General features: G+C 32.4%; 1 protein-coding gene across 7 annotated transcripts in view; it reads right to left on the bottom strand.

The window, feature by feature from the left end:
• Positions 1 to 16,605, bottom strand: part of LOC145283664 (leucine zipper putative tumor suppressor 2 homolog) — a 675,696-nt gene that overhangs the window by 240,879 nt on the left and 418,212 nt on the right. The window contains exon 4 of one of the 7 annotated variants that reach the window (XM_080132669.1): positions 8,671 to 8,732. The exons of 5 other annotated variants lie outside the window; for them this stretch is intronic. The gene's annotated coding sequence lies outside the window, so the exon portion shown is untranslated. Of the gene's footprint in view, positions 1 to 8,670; positions 8,733 to 9,276; positions 9,547 to 16,605 lie in introns of those variants that run through there. One more of the 7 variants, XM_080132672.1, reaches the window with a different exon arrangement.

Genomic DNA, 16,605 nt, shown 5'->3' with positions numbered 1-16,605 from the left:
AAAAAACCCCAAAAAACAAAAACATGATCCATAGTTTTCAAGCCCAGATTTGGTTCGGTTATTATTATTATTATTATTATTATTATTATAAAAAAACAAGTTGTTCTTGCAAGTATGACTGAAGCTAGTCAGAATGATTTGTTTATAAACAAACCCAACGAAACATTAAGCCCCACCCCCAGCTTCAAGTTTGAAAACTATGGTATCAGATTTATTTGTACCTCACATTCTTTGACACACACACACGTGTGTGTGTGTGTGTGTAAACACACTTATATTACTCGGCGCATTACGTGGGATGGTAGTACGTGATCTTTCGTTGGTTGCTTTGTTTTACGGTATATTAACATTTTTGGTTACTTAATACAGAATTCTTTTACTGGAATTTGAATAATTTGGGTTAAAATCTGCTAATTTCGGGCCTGACAGGTACTCCAACTCCAGATTAAAATAAATTGGAAGGTAATGCATTTTAGATCATACAAAAGACCTCCAGCATTTAGTCATGAACAACTTTTAACCACTTTTTTTTTCAAGCTTTTTTCTGCTTGCCTCTGGATTTTATCTGCATTCAAATGCAGAAAATCTTTGGAAACAAACAAGTTGAATAAATTGATTGGCTAAGACATCAAAAGGTTATTTGATAAATATATTAAATGGAACATATATCACAGAATTGGTACATAATGAAACTTATTTGGTCTTATTGACAGAAAAAACTCATCATACTACCACAGCTGCAAAGAACTTCCCTTTCTTCCTTTGTCTACCCAATAGTAAAAGGAATTTCCATAAAATAGGATTATTTTTTTCAAGAACTTCCCATTCATGGAACATTACTACAGTACTACTTCTCTGCAAACTACAACAATCGTTTTCACATCAAATGTCAGCGAATACTTGTCAAGAATCGTCCTCATAAGTAGTAATCACATGTTATCTATTTACCAGTTTTCATTTTTTCACACTATTCTTCATTTCAACTGGCAATTCATCCATAACTTTAACACTTATTTTTAAGTGGCTTTTCGTCTTAATAAAGTAAGGATTTCTTAGTAAAAAAAAAAAATAATAAAAATAACAAATAGTGAGAGAAATCAGATCTGCAAATTACTTCAAAGGAAGAACCCGTAACCAAAGAAAAAAAACAACAACAAAAAAGCATTGATGAAATTCTCTACCAAACCCAACTAGTTTTAATGTGTGGAAAAAATTGTAAATTATTTTTAAACAGTGAAAGTACAGAATAGTTAACACTAGAAGTTGTACCCCGTCCCCAAAGAAAAAAAATGGTGTTATCCAACAATTTTAACGCGTTGAAACAATTTATAAGTAATCTTACAATTCATTTCTACACATTAAAATTAGGTGGGTTCGGGCAGATAATTTTATGCTGTTATTTCAACAGTGACCAAACGTCCACCTTCTGCAATATATGTCTTTCTTCTCTATTAATTAATTTATATATTTACAATACAACTTCGTCTTAACAGTGAGCCATGTTTTAACATTATAAATCAGAAACTATTTCGAATAAAGCTTCATGTTATTTCCTTACGTGGATCAGTTACTTGAGATTATTCAAGTCGATTTTTTTTTATTATTATTATTATTCATGAGTAACCATTTATCAAGCCCCCCCCCAAAAAAAAAAAAAAAACTTAAAGATAAAGATTAATGAGGTGAATAGAGTGACAGAATATGATTATGAATACTATGAGGGCACAGTCCGCAGCTGAACGGAAATAAAATAAAAATAAAAATAAATAAATAAAAATACAGAAAAATCTTTGATATACGTGCCCGTCACTAAACGAAAATGTCACATTCCAAAAATCACGGAAATTGACCAAGTATATCTTTTTATATAAAACAAATCATTTTAAACGATTTTAAGCGACTAATGTAAAATCGTTAGCATTACAAGGCTGATCTCAAAAGTTTGAATTATTTTGCAGTTATCTGCTCTTGTTTTTCTTTTTTTTTTCAAGATGGCGACGCTAGACCGTCAATTAGTGTTTTACTAACAAATAATAGTTATTTACCCATCCAGGAAAGAGTATTATCGTAAAAATACATTAATAAAACCTGTTGCAAAATTAAAAGAAACATGACTAACATGTTTTTTTATTATTTACTGTACTCACCCAATGTAAAGAAACTCGTTCTGAATATTCCTTCGTCAAACTGGATATCTTTCCATTTAACTTATTTGAACAATGTTCGTATTTTAAGTATATATTGTACCTATTTACTATGCCTCTCCACGGGACAGAGTTAGATACCAGGGTCGTTAAAGCATCCAGATACTTGTAATTTAACATCCGTCTTCCTCTGTGTAGCTCCTTAGGATTAACCAGATTGTTTCAAATTGACCCCTTTACCAAACTGAAGTATCAATTATTTATTCATTCTCCGCCAGCTTACACACGAGACCGGAAGTGACATCACAAAAGCAGTGAGTGAAATTAATCTTGGTACTCATGCACATATTGATCCGTGCTGAAATAACATTTAAAAAGCCATTCTTAACATGGGGAGGGAGGGTGTTTTGTACATATTTTTTACTTTAACCTTACAATTGAATAAAAAACATATCATAAAACTTTAATTAAACTTGGAAATACGATTTAAAAAAATTTGAGCACCCTAATCTTCATTTATGTATCCGAAGAAATTTTCAGAATTGAAAAAGATGTTTCAATATTATTGCTGATATTAGCCGCCCCCCTTTTCCATGTTACTGTTTTTTGTTGTTTTTAAATTTATTTTGGTGTGTTTTTGAAAAGCGGGGGGGGGGGAGTAGCTGATGAAATAAATAAAGGTAAGTACATTTTCTGAAATCCTGCACAGGTGACATCCTTAAATTTATTTATTTTTTATTTATCTATACATCTATCCTACACCGTCATTTGTAGTGATGAAAAAAGCAACAATTTATATAAAACGCATTAAAATTAAAGTCTCTATTAAACTGCCCTAGTTTTAATGTGTGGAAACTATGTTTTTTTTTTTTTTACTGCCGTTAAAACTACACAGGTTCCGTAATTTCGATTTGTCCAAATTGTTTCCACACGTTAAAAGTAGGTAGGTTAATTTCATGCGTTTTATATAGTGTTGCTTTTTATCACTGCAAAATAATAATGATCCGTTGGGGAATAGAGAAGAGCATTCTAATGCGTTTTGTATAAATTGTGTCTCAGGTTTTTGCATTTGCTGTGTTAACTACTAGAAAATGTTAACGACGTTGCCCCTTTAAATCCCTTAAAAATAAAGATGAAGCAAAGAAAACGAGGCGGGGGGGGGAATGAGTGAATATTATGTTTTTTTTCTTAAACAATTCACTTCTTGTAAGTAAAAAAAAAAAAAAAAATATCCGAGCTAAGATCGAAACCAAATCTAAAGACAGTGAGTCAGGTACGATAACCATTTCACCACCTTGACAGAACTTTAAAAAAAGTGATTACAAACTAAATCATGCTTAACATAAGGTAGCTGTAATATTTCACGGCTGCGCATGCGCAATCATAAAACAGATGAAAACAGATGAAAATCCAGTGGCCTCCCTTGTGCCAATTTATCGATTTAGACCCCTTAGCAGCCCTTTTTATCGAATGAAAACGGATTAAAAATTTTCCACATGTCTTAACATCCTATATAATCCTATATACTAAATTTCAAGACTGTAGATCAAAAATTCGTTGAGTATATAGGTTGAGAAGTGCCCTCACACACATCTCACTATATATAGATTATGTACTTTTCCCATAACTTTAGTTTTAGTTTTCTATGTATTCATAAAAGAAACACATGTTAGTGCTTTTTGTAAACTTAAGAATTCTTGGAAATCCAGTCGATCTTGAACCAAGTGTTATTTTAATAGATTTTAAGATTCATTATTCGATTTTTGTTTCATTTTATTTCAGTCAAAGTTCTCAGAAATCAATGGACCCCTTTCGTGGGGCTGACACTTGATTTCTTTATGAGGCAAACGCCATTGAGAACCAACAGAAGAACTTATGAAATGTGCATCATGAAATTTAATGTGCATAACTTGTTTTTTGATACTTGTGCTTTTTAGGTTTGAAGACGAATTTCTCTTTTACTTTTGAAGAATTGTGAAGGGAGATAATTCAAGAAGTTCTTAAAATATAACTTTTAATGATTATTTTGATGTACTGCGAACCTTTTTGTGAAATTTAATTTTTTATTAAATAATACATTTTCATATTATGACCACTTTCATGCATTTCATAATTTTCTTAGAGAGATTGTTCATTAAAAAGTTTGTTTAAAACGAGTCATACATTTATATATAAATACAAAAAGTGCCCATTGTAATTTATTTCAAAACTAATTATTTTATAAAATATTCTAATTCAAGAAATGTTCAAATAGCTTTGTGTTATTGTTAATTCAATTTACATGAAATGGTAACATTTGAACAGTCTCTCCTTGAAATTCTTTAAAAAAATGAAAACAAGAAAAGTTGTCGTCCCAACCTAAAATAAACAAGTTCCCTTTTTTTTCTAGCAAAGTTCAAATTCGTGCGAAACACCAATCAGTCTGCCGGACTTATACTTATTTTATCACGGTTAAATTTCTAATAGCATTTTAATAGCTAAACGAGTGTCTAAGATCTTTCTGTACAGGGTTTTTTTTTTTTTTTTTTTTTTTTTGACAACATGGCATGATGATACTGTATCCTACGAGCAAACCCTGCCCTAACTAAATATTTAAAATTACATGGTATTCGCAACCTCAAATAAGATCTCTTCAGTATGGCCAACCCACACTGGCTTTTACAAAGAATGGTACACCTTTTCCAAATGATGTTACCTCAAGTAACAACGTAAAGCTAGATTCTCCACCAGACTAGATGAATTATTGTCCTGGAATCCAATAAGATCAACAGACTGCAAGAAAGATATACAATATTTTAAAATGGTCAGTTGGGGAGAAGAAAATGTTCTCAACTTTTTTACTAACTCAGTGTTTGCAAGATAAAAGAACTTTAATCGAATATTCCAATAGTTCTGTCTCATATAGAAATCAAGTGTTAGCCCCAGGAAGGGGGTCCCTTGATTTTTGAGAACTTTCACTGAAATAAAATTAAACAAAAATCGAATAATGAATCTTAAAATCTATTAAAATCGATTTTTTACTTTTTACTTAGTCAATGACGAGAACTGCGGATGGAGTAACCAAATCCATGCATATAGACTGCAATTGGTAAACCTGGATCAAATCATGTCAGATCTAGTATTGTTACTTCTTATGTACAAAAGTACACTTTCCACAATTGTTTTTTTTTTTTTTTTATGGCACATGGTATACGTCAACACCGATTGTTAAAAATGACGCTTCTCCATGAAATTTATTTTTCTAAGTTAATAAATAAATAAATAAATCTCCTTGATCACTTTATGTGATTTTTTAGAATATGACACTTTTGTTCCCTGACGAGTAACGTACAGAAAAGATTTTTCTGTATTTTTGTTAGGCTAAATTCTGGACAAGCACTGAGTATCCACGTGGATTACCAAACAGTGTTTCGTCGACAACGTAAAAACAGAAAATGAATAAATGAACAAAAAGTAAACGAAGGGGAAAGTTGTCTGGTTTGGGAAACTAAAAAAAGCAGACAGGAAATGAGTAAAGACTAAAAATGGGGCGGGGAAGTCAAATATTCTTCTCTTCTTCCTAATCAACCATCCCCAACCCAAAGAAGAAGGGGAGGGGGAAAAAAACGGTCAGGCTAAAGTAACAATTATTCAGGTGAGAAACGTAGGCACTCCTAGATTTTTCGACGGACTCTTCCGGCTTTGCTTTCTTTTTTCGCTGGACTAAATTAAGTCGAGGTCAATTTCAGAGCGGAATCTAAGTCATGTGACCAGAATAAGTTATTGAGGAAGTGAGGTTTAACTATACTTACAGTTCCCGCTCAAATACGACGACCACGACAAGGAAGGGAAGGTGACATTTGTTTTGATTTTATTTTTACATTTTTTTTTTATCGGATGTTCACGTGACATATCAAATATTGGTTCTCAAGTAGTTGTGTACCCGTTTGTACTTTCGTTTTTTCTCGCTAATTTCGAATTCGTAGCAGCGAGCCGATATCAGTGGATTTTTTATCAAAAAAAAAATTAACGTTTATATATATATATATATATATATATATATATATATATATGAAACCTATTCCAAACGGATATAAATTGCACAACAAAAAATTAAATTAAAACAAAAATCAGTTTTCTTATTTCGAATAATAATTTAATCAAGAAAAATTCCATGCTTTACTTGATTACTAAATTTTTTAAGTTATTCTAGCAAATTACCGAACAATTTAATAAACAAAAATATCGTAAACATTTAACTTGAAAATATGAAAAAAAAAAAAAAAATAGCTTTCTAAATTAAATCAAGTAAAAAAAAAAAAATCGAATTTTGATTTGATTAAATAATTTGAAATAAGAAAAAATTTAATTTAATTACTTTTACTATACAATAATTTATATCAGTTTAAAATAGGTTAACTTAAACAAAAACAAACAAAAAACATGATTCTACTTTCTTAAGTCCATTAATGTCGACCCACTGCTACGAATTCGGAATAGGAGCATGTGAGCAAAAAAAAAAAAACGAAAGTAGAACCCGATTGAAATAATACGGGGAATTCGCGGAAGATAAAGCTATTGAAGTAAGTGACGTTGCAAGGCCTAGATGTCTCAGAGGTCTGGTAGACTGAGATGCGCTAAACCTGTCAAAGAGTTAACCGACTCTATGCGGCATACGGCCGCTTTTAAAAGAATAAAAAAGGGGGAGGTGTTCACGGGATTTCATCACGTGAACACGTCATTCATGCATTTATTCATGCATGTCAACAAACTTAATATAAGGTGAACTAAAGGCTACCGTTTCCTACGATCATCCCAGCGGCCGTGGCAGATAGTTATTTTGGTACTCATGCAGAGAGTGATCAGTGCTGAAATAATAACGTTATTATTTAAAAAGCCATTCTTAACATGGGGAAGGGAGGGTGTTTTGTACCTATTCTGTTCTTTAACCTTACAATGGAGTAAAAAAAAAAACATAACTTGGAAATACGATTTAAAAAAAATAGCGCGGATCACTCTCTGCATTAGCACCGTTATTTTCTATAAAACAGGGAGACAAATACATGAGAACCCAAATGTTATATAAAGAACTTGGTGCTGATTCTCGCTATTTTTTAAATCGTATTTCCAATTTTAATTACAGTTTTATGATATGTTTTTTTATTCAATTGTAAGATTAAAGTACAGAATAGGTACAAAACACTCTCCCCATGTTAAGAATGGCTTTTAAAATAATAACGTTATTATTTCAGCACGGATCAAGTACCAAGAACTTGAATACCTGTTAAACATTATCATCAAATGCCTGCGGTCTCTCTGTACAGGGCTTATTTTTCACAAGTAAACCCTAACCAAATATTCAAAACAACAGTATTCGCAGCTCAAATATGATCTCATTATGGCTAAGCCACACTGACTTTTACGAGGAATGATGCACCTTCTCCAAGTGATGTTACCTCAAGTAACACCATGAAGCTTGAGACTCCACCAGACTAGATGAATTAATGCGCTGGAATCCACAAGATAGACTTACTGTAACACACTTAAATGATCGGGAGAGGAAAATTAGGTTCTCAACTTATTTACTAATTCAGTGTTTGAGATGTGAAGGAGAAGTTTAAGAGAATATTGGAATATTTATGCATCTCATATAGAGATCAAGTGTTAACTCCTGAAGTGAAATGAAACAAATAAATAAAACAATAAAATACATGGTAGAATGGAGCGTCCCCTTAGGGAGCTTCATCAACCCCCTACATTTAACTGGCTTCGCGCCTCACGTTGCTGCAACGCAAAGTGGATAAGTGAAACCCATAAATAAATACGCACACTCCATGCGGTAATTTCCTAGTCGGGTTTGTATTACTGTATACAGATTCGAAAAAGTTGTCAAAAAACAAATATATAACAAATAAATGTTATCAAAGGCAAGATAAGTTACTTTTCTACCTAACTGAATATATTTTTTGTGTTTTCATTCAATGTAACATCTTTATTCAGCTCGAAAAACATAGTGTTTACCGATGTATTGGAAAATTCAAGATGGCGCCTCACTCCCTCTTTAATACTGTAAGTTTGGGAAAAGGTGTTATAAATAAAAAAAAAACTAGACAAAATACGGTTAAAAACCCGAATATATGTCAACCTATGTCACGGTAACATTTATTGAGCGAGTTTTAACAGTATTTTATCCATTTTTTTTATTTATAACACCTTTTCCGAAACTTACCGTGTTAAAGAGAGAGAGAGAGTCAGACGCCATCTTGAATTTTCCGATACATCGGTAAACACTGTATGGCTTTCGAGGTGAATAAACATGTTACATTGAATAAAAACATGAAAAATATATCCAGTTAGGTAGAAAAGTAACTTATCTTGCTTAACCACTCACTTAACACTGTTCAAACAACATTGCGAGTGCATGTGTGAGATTCTAGAATACCTGTTCCACAACGGGTAAAATTAATACCCCAAACAGAGCAGTTTGTGCCATTTTCATGCCTCTCTCCCTGTGAAGATTAAAAAATCAATATATTATGCCACTAACCTTACGGCCAGAATCCTTAGTCCAATTTTGATCCAACTCAATTACATCATTTTAGGGACCTCCTAAGAAAATTATAGAAAATAAAATAGGAGGCGAGTGATAAACAAACATTTTAATTCATTAATGTGCCTGTTTTTAAGTTTAGTGAGTGTATAGTCGTACTAACGTTGATAGTATAGTAAGTGGGTTATTGCTATTGAAACTCGTTAAATAGTCTCTAAAATTCTCAATTCTATGGTCATAAGACTATAAAGTCTAGTGGTAACATTGAGGCAGCGTTAGAAATACTCAGCTTTTGGTAAATTAACTGTTGCTTTTATTTCATCCGAGAGGGCCCAAACCTCGTTAGTTAAATGTGTGGTGATAGCGTTCTAATTGGTCAAGAAATTGCCATTAACACTTTAGTGGGAATTTTGTGTGTTTATTCCCTCCGAATCTTTCCTTTGATTCTTGAGAACCTTCTTTTCTAAACAATTAATACACACGCACATATGTGTGTGTGCGCGATTTTGTGAGCGTTGCTTTATGAAAGGAAAAAAAAAAATGGAAGGAAATAAAAGAGTGAATCAGTACAAAAAGAAACGGAATTACACAGGCTTAACATACCAGAAATCGATTTTGCTTTTTTTTTTCCGCGTTTACCACAACAGTTACAATTATCTCGCAAGAGACTTTTTAAAACACGTTTAAAAAAAAAAAAAATTAAGTGATTTACTATTTTCTTTTTTTTTTTTTTTCTTTTCTTTTTAATTGCCATCACCAAGAAAAGTTTTAACTATTTGCACCCTCCACTCCATCAAGTCGGACGAATCTATTTATAGTATTTAGGGTAGGCACCGCCAAAAATGGCCGAAAAATCAAGTTGTTGTTTTTTTAAAACGAAATTACATTTATTAAAATCCATTATTTCTGAGTAACTTTTTTTTTTCCAGAAAGATAAAACCCTGAATTTTATCATATAGAAAACAGAATAATGTAAAACTTTTTCTACTATTTTTAATTAAATGTTAAATTTTCCCAAAAAGTTAACAATTGACATTTTTTGTCTTGCACAAAAAACGTACATAAATATTTAAAAAAAAAAAAAAAAGGCTTTTGAAATAATTAATTAATTTATTTGTTGTCTAAGATTTAGGGTGATTTTCTATGAGAATATGCAAAAATATTATAATATAAGTACCTGAATTTCAAATAATTCCACTTATTCATATAGGCAACCAGTTACTTCGTGTCGATCTAGACAATGTTTACGTTTGTGCTTAAAAAGCAAACTATGGAAAACCAAACAGGCCAAAAAAAACTTATTTTTCAGTGACGAAAATTTCAATGTATTATTAACGCTGAGGCTGGCCAGTACCAGATGGGTGACCATTTGTATGAGTTTGGTTTTTAATGTGTATGTGTGTGGGGGCCAGGCTCCCCAAAATGGGGGGGGGGCAATTTAAAGCAGAATAAAAAAAAATTATTTCAGCGCGTTTGGTCCACCGTAGTCGAAAGCCGGCAAACGTTTTCAAACGGGATCGAAAAAATGATGCCATTTTTAACACAAAGGGCACAATATTTATCGATTTTTTTTTTGTATCGATTCTTGAAAGCATGCCCTGTTTAATGATGGTCATGCATTATTCGGCTCGCTAAAAAAAAAAATTGTTAATTTATTTATCAAAGATTTTAAAATGTTTTTTTTCGTATAAATATTAAATTTTTTTTTTTTTTTGCTTAACTTAAATTAATTATTTTACTTAACATATTCACCGAATTTCACACTTCAAAACTCAAAAGCGGGATAATTAAACACAATCGAAGTTCTGATATTCAGACGTCAAAATAAGGTATGCAAACAATTTTTTTTTTTTTTTTTTTAATTTATAATCCTGTCCCTTACAACAACACAATATGTTTTGTTCAGCGTCAGATGATTATTTTAAGAATATTTGGAACCCCCTCAAAACAGGGGGGGATTGTAAGCAAATATATATATATATATATATATATATATATATATATATATATATATATCGTTTATGAAAAATAAGAAGTACACTGTTATAAAGTTCATTCTTCTCTTAATAATCGTTGAAAATTTTGTATTGATTGGATAATTACCTGATTTTTGGTAGATTTTAAAAAAGACGGTTCGTCAAAAAGTACTTACCTGACCCCCCCCCCAGTTTTGGCGGTGCCTAATTTAGGGGAAATGGGAATGTAAATAACATGTCTTATTATGCAAATAAATTTTCGTTGTTCCCCCCCCCCTACCGATGTATACGCTTTTGGTTAATATTTTTTTTTAACGTCACTCATTAATTGTTATTTCATATGAATATTAATGCGAACACTGGCGAAATATATTTTTACAGTCATTTTTAGGAAGGGTGTACAAGATAAATTTAAATTATTATTTTCCAAATACAATCATATTTTAGTTTGAAATTATTATATAACTTATTTCAGTCGGCTTTTTTTTTTCTCGGGCACAAAACCACCTGAGTTTATGCTATTGTTGAGGTGATGTGTTTTCTGTTGGCTGGTCATACGTACTTCTACGACCCCCCCCCCTCAATCTTTGCCTTCTCAAAGTGTTAGTTTATTGCTAATCTCCTAAGGGGCCCTTATTGGGAAATGCCGCTGGAGATGCCCACGTAGTTTTTTTTTGTTTTGTTTTGTTTTGCATGCCAGTGTCCTTTTCACAGCGCTGGCTTTTCAAATCCATTTTATCGACCTTGTATCACATCTTCGCGCTGTGGGCGATAACTATGCACATCTGTTTCAACCGGGAAAACAAAGTACGTAAATATTTTATCGTTTCATTGTAGGAGTTAGGGTTTCATATGTACATGTCTTGTGGAAATTAGTGCTGGATCGAATTATTCTTACAACTTCTCATTTCTATTGCCAATAAATGAAGCGACCTTATTTGTGTAAAGCTATCTACTTACACGAAACAAAACATTAAAAAAAAAAAAATCGGTTGGGGTCGAGACTTAATTATATTCTTTAATATCAAAAGAAGTACTTATCAATCAGAAGACCTGGTTAGCGGATAAGAACGTGTCTTAAAAAAAAAAAAAAAAATGGGATGAAGTGAATGGGCTAGTGTTGACCCTTTTTTTTTCTGTCCCTTTCCCTCGCTTATTCAACCGGAAGTAATTTCATGGCACGGCGACAAAAATAGTTAACCTTCTTGTGTCAGCAGTGGGGAGGAAAGCCAACAAACAAAAAAGACAAACGGAATTTATTGTTCGTCTTTGTCTGAAGATAAATATTTCAATATCCATTTCACGGTGAAAAAAAAAAAAAAAAAAAAAAAAAAATCCCCGTGGGTGCGTCATCTCAGAGACTATTAAAAGGATCTGATCACAGAACTGAGACCCTCGTATCAGAATAGATAGGGAGTCGGCTTAAAAATGAAAAAGGAGATAAAATAAGGAAAAAGAAAAACTGCAAGGTAAAATAAATGAAAAAGCAAAGAAAAAGGGATACTAGTGCACTTATTGAGCTGTGCTGAAATAACGTTATTTAAAAAGCCATTCTTAACATGGGGAGGGTGTTTTGTACCTATTTCGTACTTTAACCTTAAAATTGAATAAAAAAGCATATAAAACTTTAATTTAACTTGGAAATACGATTTTAAAAAAATAGCGCGGATCAGTAAGTGCATTAGCACCGAAAAAGGGGTTGGACCCTTAAATTTTGATATTTTTCTGACATTTTCCATCATGTTAAACTTGTTAAAATTGCATTTGAGTAGGAGACGGCAAATGTTCTTTTTCAAATACATCGAGTATTCAACTCTGATGATAAAAAAATAGAAATCAGAAAAGAAAACAGAAAAGGAGAAAAAAAGGGAATAAAAAAGAGAAAGGTAAAATGATTTTTAAAGTATTTTTTCGTTTTTTTTTCATCGTTACACTTAACAATTGTATTTGAGTTGAAGAAAGGCAAAATTTCTTTTATTTATATGTGATTTCAGTTTGCAGGTTTCTTCCAAACGCGCCGTATATTCAACTCTGATGAAATGTTCAAAGGCTGAAGTAGTTGCATATTCACGTTGAGGCCATTAAAAAATTCCTTCCAGCTTGTATTTCTCTGCAACAATGGGATTTGCCATCGTGGACATGAGCAGTTTTGCCTCATTTGGGGGCTTTTTTGTGATGTTATAAGAGCGAGGTGTATAAATTAGTATGCACCCACGTCGTCGTCGTCGTTGTGAAAACAAGTTCTTGCTTGTCTGTAGATACCAAACTACTCTTACACCGATATTAAATGTATAATAATGTTTATTAAAAAACAAATAAAAAGCTACAGAAAACATAAGAGGGACGGGTCATTTTTGTAGTTGTAGAGAAAAAAACAGATATATAGACGGATGGCGCGCTGCCTCCCATTAGGAACACACCTTAGACACGGTTTCTCTGCTTGAGGCACAGCCACACCAGATACAGAAAATCTCCTACCGGAAGTTTTGTAGTTTGACTTCCGTCTGGCGGTTACTTATAACCTTTACGGTGCTACTTAAACACGGTTTTTGTTATGCGATATTTCTTGGGCTTGATCCATCGGAATTTAGAATTTTTTCATGTTTATCCACGCACCTCGATAATATGGTTTTATAACATTGATAAAATTCACGCCAGTTTCCATTTTCAACCTTAAAGGACTGCCCTATATAGACGATATATTGTTTGTTGATAAAATTCCTCAAATGTCACTGTGCCAACAACTTTCTGGAGACGATCATTGTTATACACAACCCTATCATCTAGATCATTTCCTTCCTTTTGACTTTTGACACATTTTTTTCCTGTTCCCTATGGATCTTCATAGTTGAAACCAACAGACTTAAATATTGACATAATTGTTTTGAACCTTAATGCCTCACAATTTTTTTTTACGTGAATCACGAACGTATACAACCAAATAACTTGTATACAAATGTTCTAATGTTGTGATTTCAGTTTCCAATAAAGAACGATGATGCTTGTGCATTGGTATTGGATATCAAATGCATTTCAAGTAATATAAACTCGTTACGTAATTACGTGTCATGTCGAAATTAGCAAACATTCCAAAAATTACGAAAAATGACAGAGTAGCAAAATAATTAAAAGAAAAAAAAATTTATCGAATAATGCGGTTTTATCAGTTCCTTCTGTTGCAACTAATTCCGAATTACAAACTGACTTATCTCCCCTGTTTTCAATGTACGTTCACTAATTAGAATTAAAAAATAGCAAATCGAGAATATACGATAAAAACGATATTTTCTTTAAAAAAAAAAAAAATGGTTCTAGTAGATCATCTCAATCATTTTTCAGTAATTTTTTGGAATTTTTTTTTATTTATTTCGGCATGACTTAAAAGTGTTTTTCTTTTCTTAAAAAACATTTTCAATATCCAATTATAATGTACAGAACCAATGACATAATTAGCAGCAATTTCTTTTAATCGAGAAAGAGGATGAGAACATCAATTTCGTTTCATATCATTACTATAATACTATGATAATTTCCGCAAATTGCAAAGACATTTTTCAAAAAGCCTCAAATTAAACCATCTGCCAAATATTTTAATTTTAAAATGTCTGGAATTTATTTTTGGACATAAATCAAAGTAAAAATATGCCTCTGGTGAGGTTTGAACTCACAACCTCTGCCATTAAGTATGCTGCACTAACTGGTTGACCTCGGCGGTAAGTACAAAATCATGATGGCATTAAATACATAAATCAGACTGTCTTCCTCTTCGCTCTTTCTTTCTCAAGAGTTGAATGCAGGTTAAACACTTATTAAAAGGCAGGATGGGAGATTAATATCCTAACGAAGCCCTGAATAACGAAGAGATTGTTATTAAATTTGTTAACAACAGTGGCCAATGACTGACAAAACATATTTAATTATTACTAGTGGCGGGGTAAGGGGGATGTCCAGCCTTGTCCGGTCATAAACTACGCTTAAATATATTTTAATTCATGCAGATTTCGTATTTATTATTACAGAGTCAATTCTCTATTGAATATTAGGTGCTAGTGCACTTACTGATCCGCGCTATTTTTTAAATCGTATTTCCAATTTAAATTAAAGTTTTATATGTTTTTTATTCAACTGTAAGGTTAAAGTATAGAATAGGTACAAAACGGCCTACCCTCCCCATGTTAAGAATGGCTTTTTAAATACTAACGTTATTATTTCAGCACGGATCAATCAGTGCACTAGTACCGAATATTATTTTTTACCTAATAGTAGTGATTTTAAATTAAAAAAAAAAAAAATCATGACTTGGATGCCATCAGCTAGAATCGAAACCAAAACATTAAGCGCCTCAGTCATGTTCCCTACCGTTTGACCTATCGACAAATAGATAACATAAATATAAGATTAAATCACTTCAAGCTATGAATGAATTTGCGCATGTGCAAAAGTAATGTCAATATGCACACAACTTAAATGAACAGTTTTCATTTCAGATTGCTGATATATGTTTGTACGCGTTAGTCCTTCATCAAAACAAAGATTTTAATCGTTATGAACCATCCTTAGTGTATGATTACTATGACTTAATATTTTTTGTTAATTTCAGTGTTATGCGACTAAAAGTTTAAGAGTTTATCGGTTAAATATTTTCACACAGACACACATACATACATTTAATGTTTTATTTATAGAGCATTTTTTTTTATTTTAGTTTTTTTTTTAATCTTTTAGCGAGACACCCGGACAACTGTCTTTATATAACAGATTATTTACACCATTCACACTACTGTTTTCAGTCTGGATATTATTCTCAAAACATTCGACCGATGTAAACCCCTCCCACCCACACACCGACTTCCTTCCGGTATATCTTGCCAAACTCGAGAATCTGTATAGAATTTTGAATAACCATTTATTCAAACCATGAGCAGAGTTTCTTTCCTAGAACTGTCCGTCTGTAGAACACAATACCGTTTGTCTGCTTCCCGGTTGACTATGACATGGTCGTCTTCAAGCATAATGTGAATAAATTCCTATTGTCTCGTCTATTTAAATAATCCGAGCCCACTCAAGTTCCACCGTGACTGATCCTCTCTCACCTTTTACCTAACAATTAACTCTTATCCTTGAGTGGTATCCGGGTAAGTGGTGACCCTCGAAGTAAAAAAAAAAAATTACAAAGATAGATTACTCTTGTTCCGTCAGAAGTCGTAAGTAATTCTTAATCGACCGTACTGAGGAGTACATCTACAGATGACCATTACTTAGGATTATACTTAGCGAGTTATCCGTTGCGCCACAAGTCCAAATTATGTTTATCATTTGCTCTGATGGTTTTCTTTTTGGATCATGATTAAAAAATCCTGCCACTCTGCAATATTTTTTACCTGGCAACGCCGGCTATGTACAGCTAGGTCTAATATAAAAATTGCTGAAAGCCTTTTTGTGAGCCATAAATTCCTTATTCAAACATTGGACACGGCATTTTTTTTCACTCACAATATGCAGTGAACGTTTCAGAAACCTTAAATACATACATATGCTCTGAAATGTTCAAGTTTACAGCATTGTTCTTCCAATAAAGTCACAACAATTTTCATTATGCTTTTAAACATGTTATAGGAATGTACATGTTTTGAATCACCAAGTGTTCAGTTCGTACAAAAGGGACAGAAACCAACCTTGTATATATGTGTGCGTGCATCGGCCATGACGGGCCCTTCCCATTTGAAGGGTTGATATGAAATGTTATCATCTTATTCTTAGAGTGTCAACGGTACTCGTTATTGAAGAATGTGCGTGGGCGTTTATTATATATTAACCGTACTTCTGACCCGTTACGTCTGAGTGACTACCGCTATTCATTCTACTTTAAAAGAATTTATTTATTTTTGAAAAAAAAAAAAAAAAATACAAAAATAAATTCGGCACTAGGCCACTCAACGGTGTTGGGTAGGGGTGG

Source organism: Euprymna scolopes, chromosome 8, assembly GCF_053919585.1.
Source record: "Euprymna scolopes isolate OS-2025 chromosome 8, ASM5391958v1, whole genome shotgun sequence".
Taxonomy (NCBI): Eukaryota; Metazoa; Mollusca; class Cephalopoda; order Sepiida; family Sepiolidae; genus Euprymna; species Euprymna scolopes.
The sequence above is the reverse complement of the archived record's forward strand: the minus strand, read 5'-3'. Positions and strand labels throughout refer to the sequence as shown.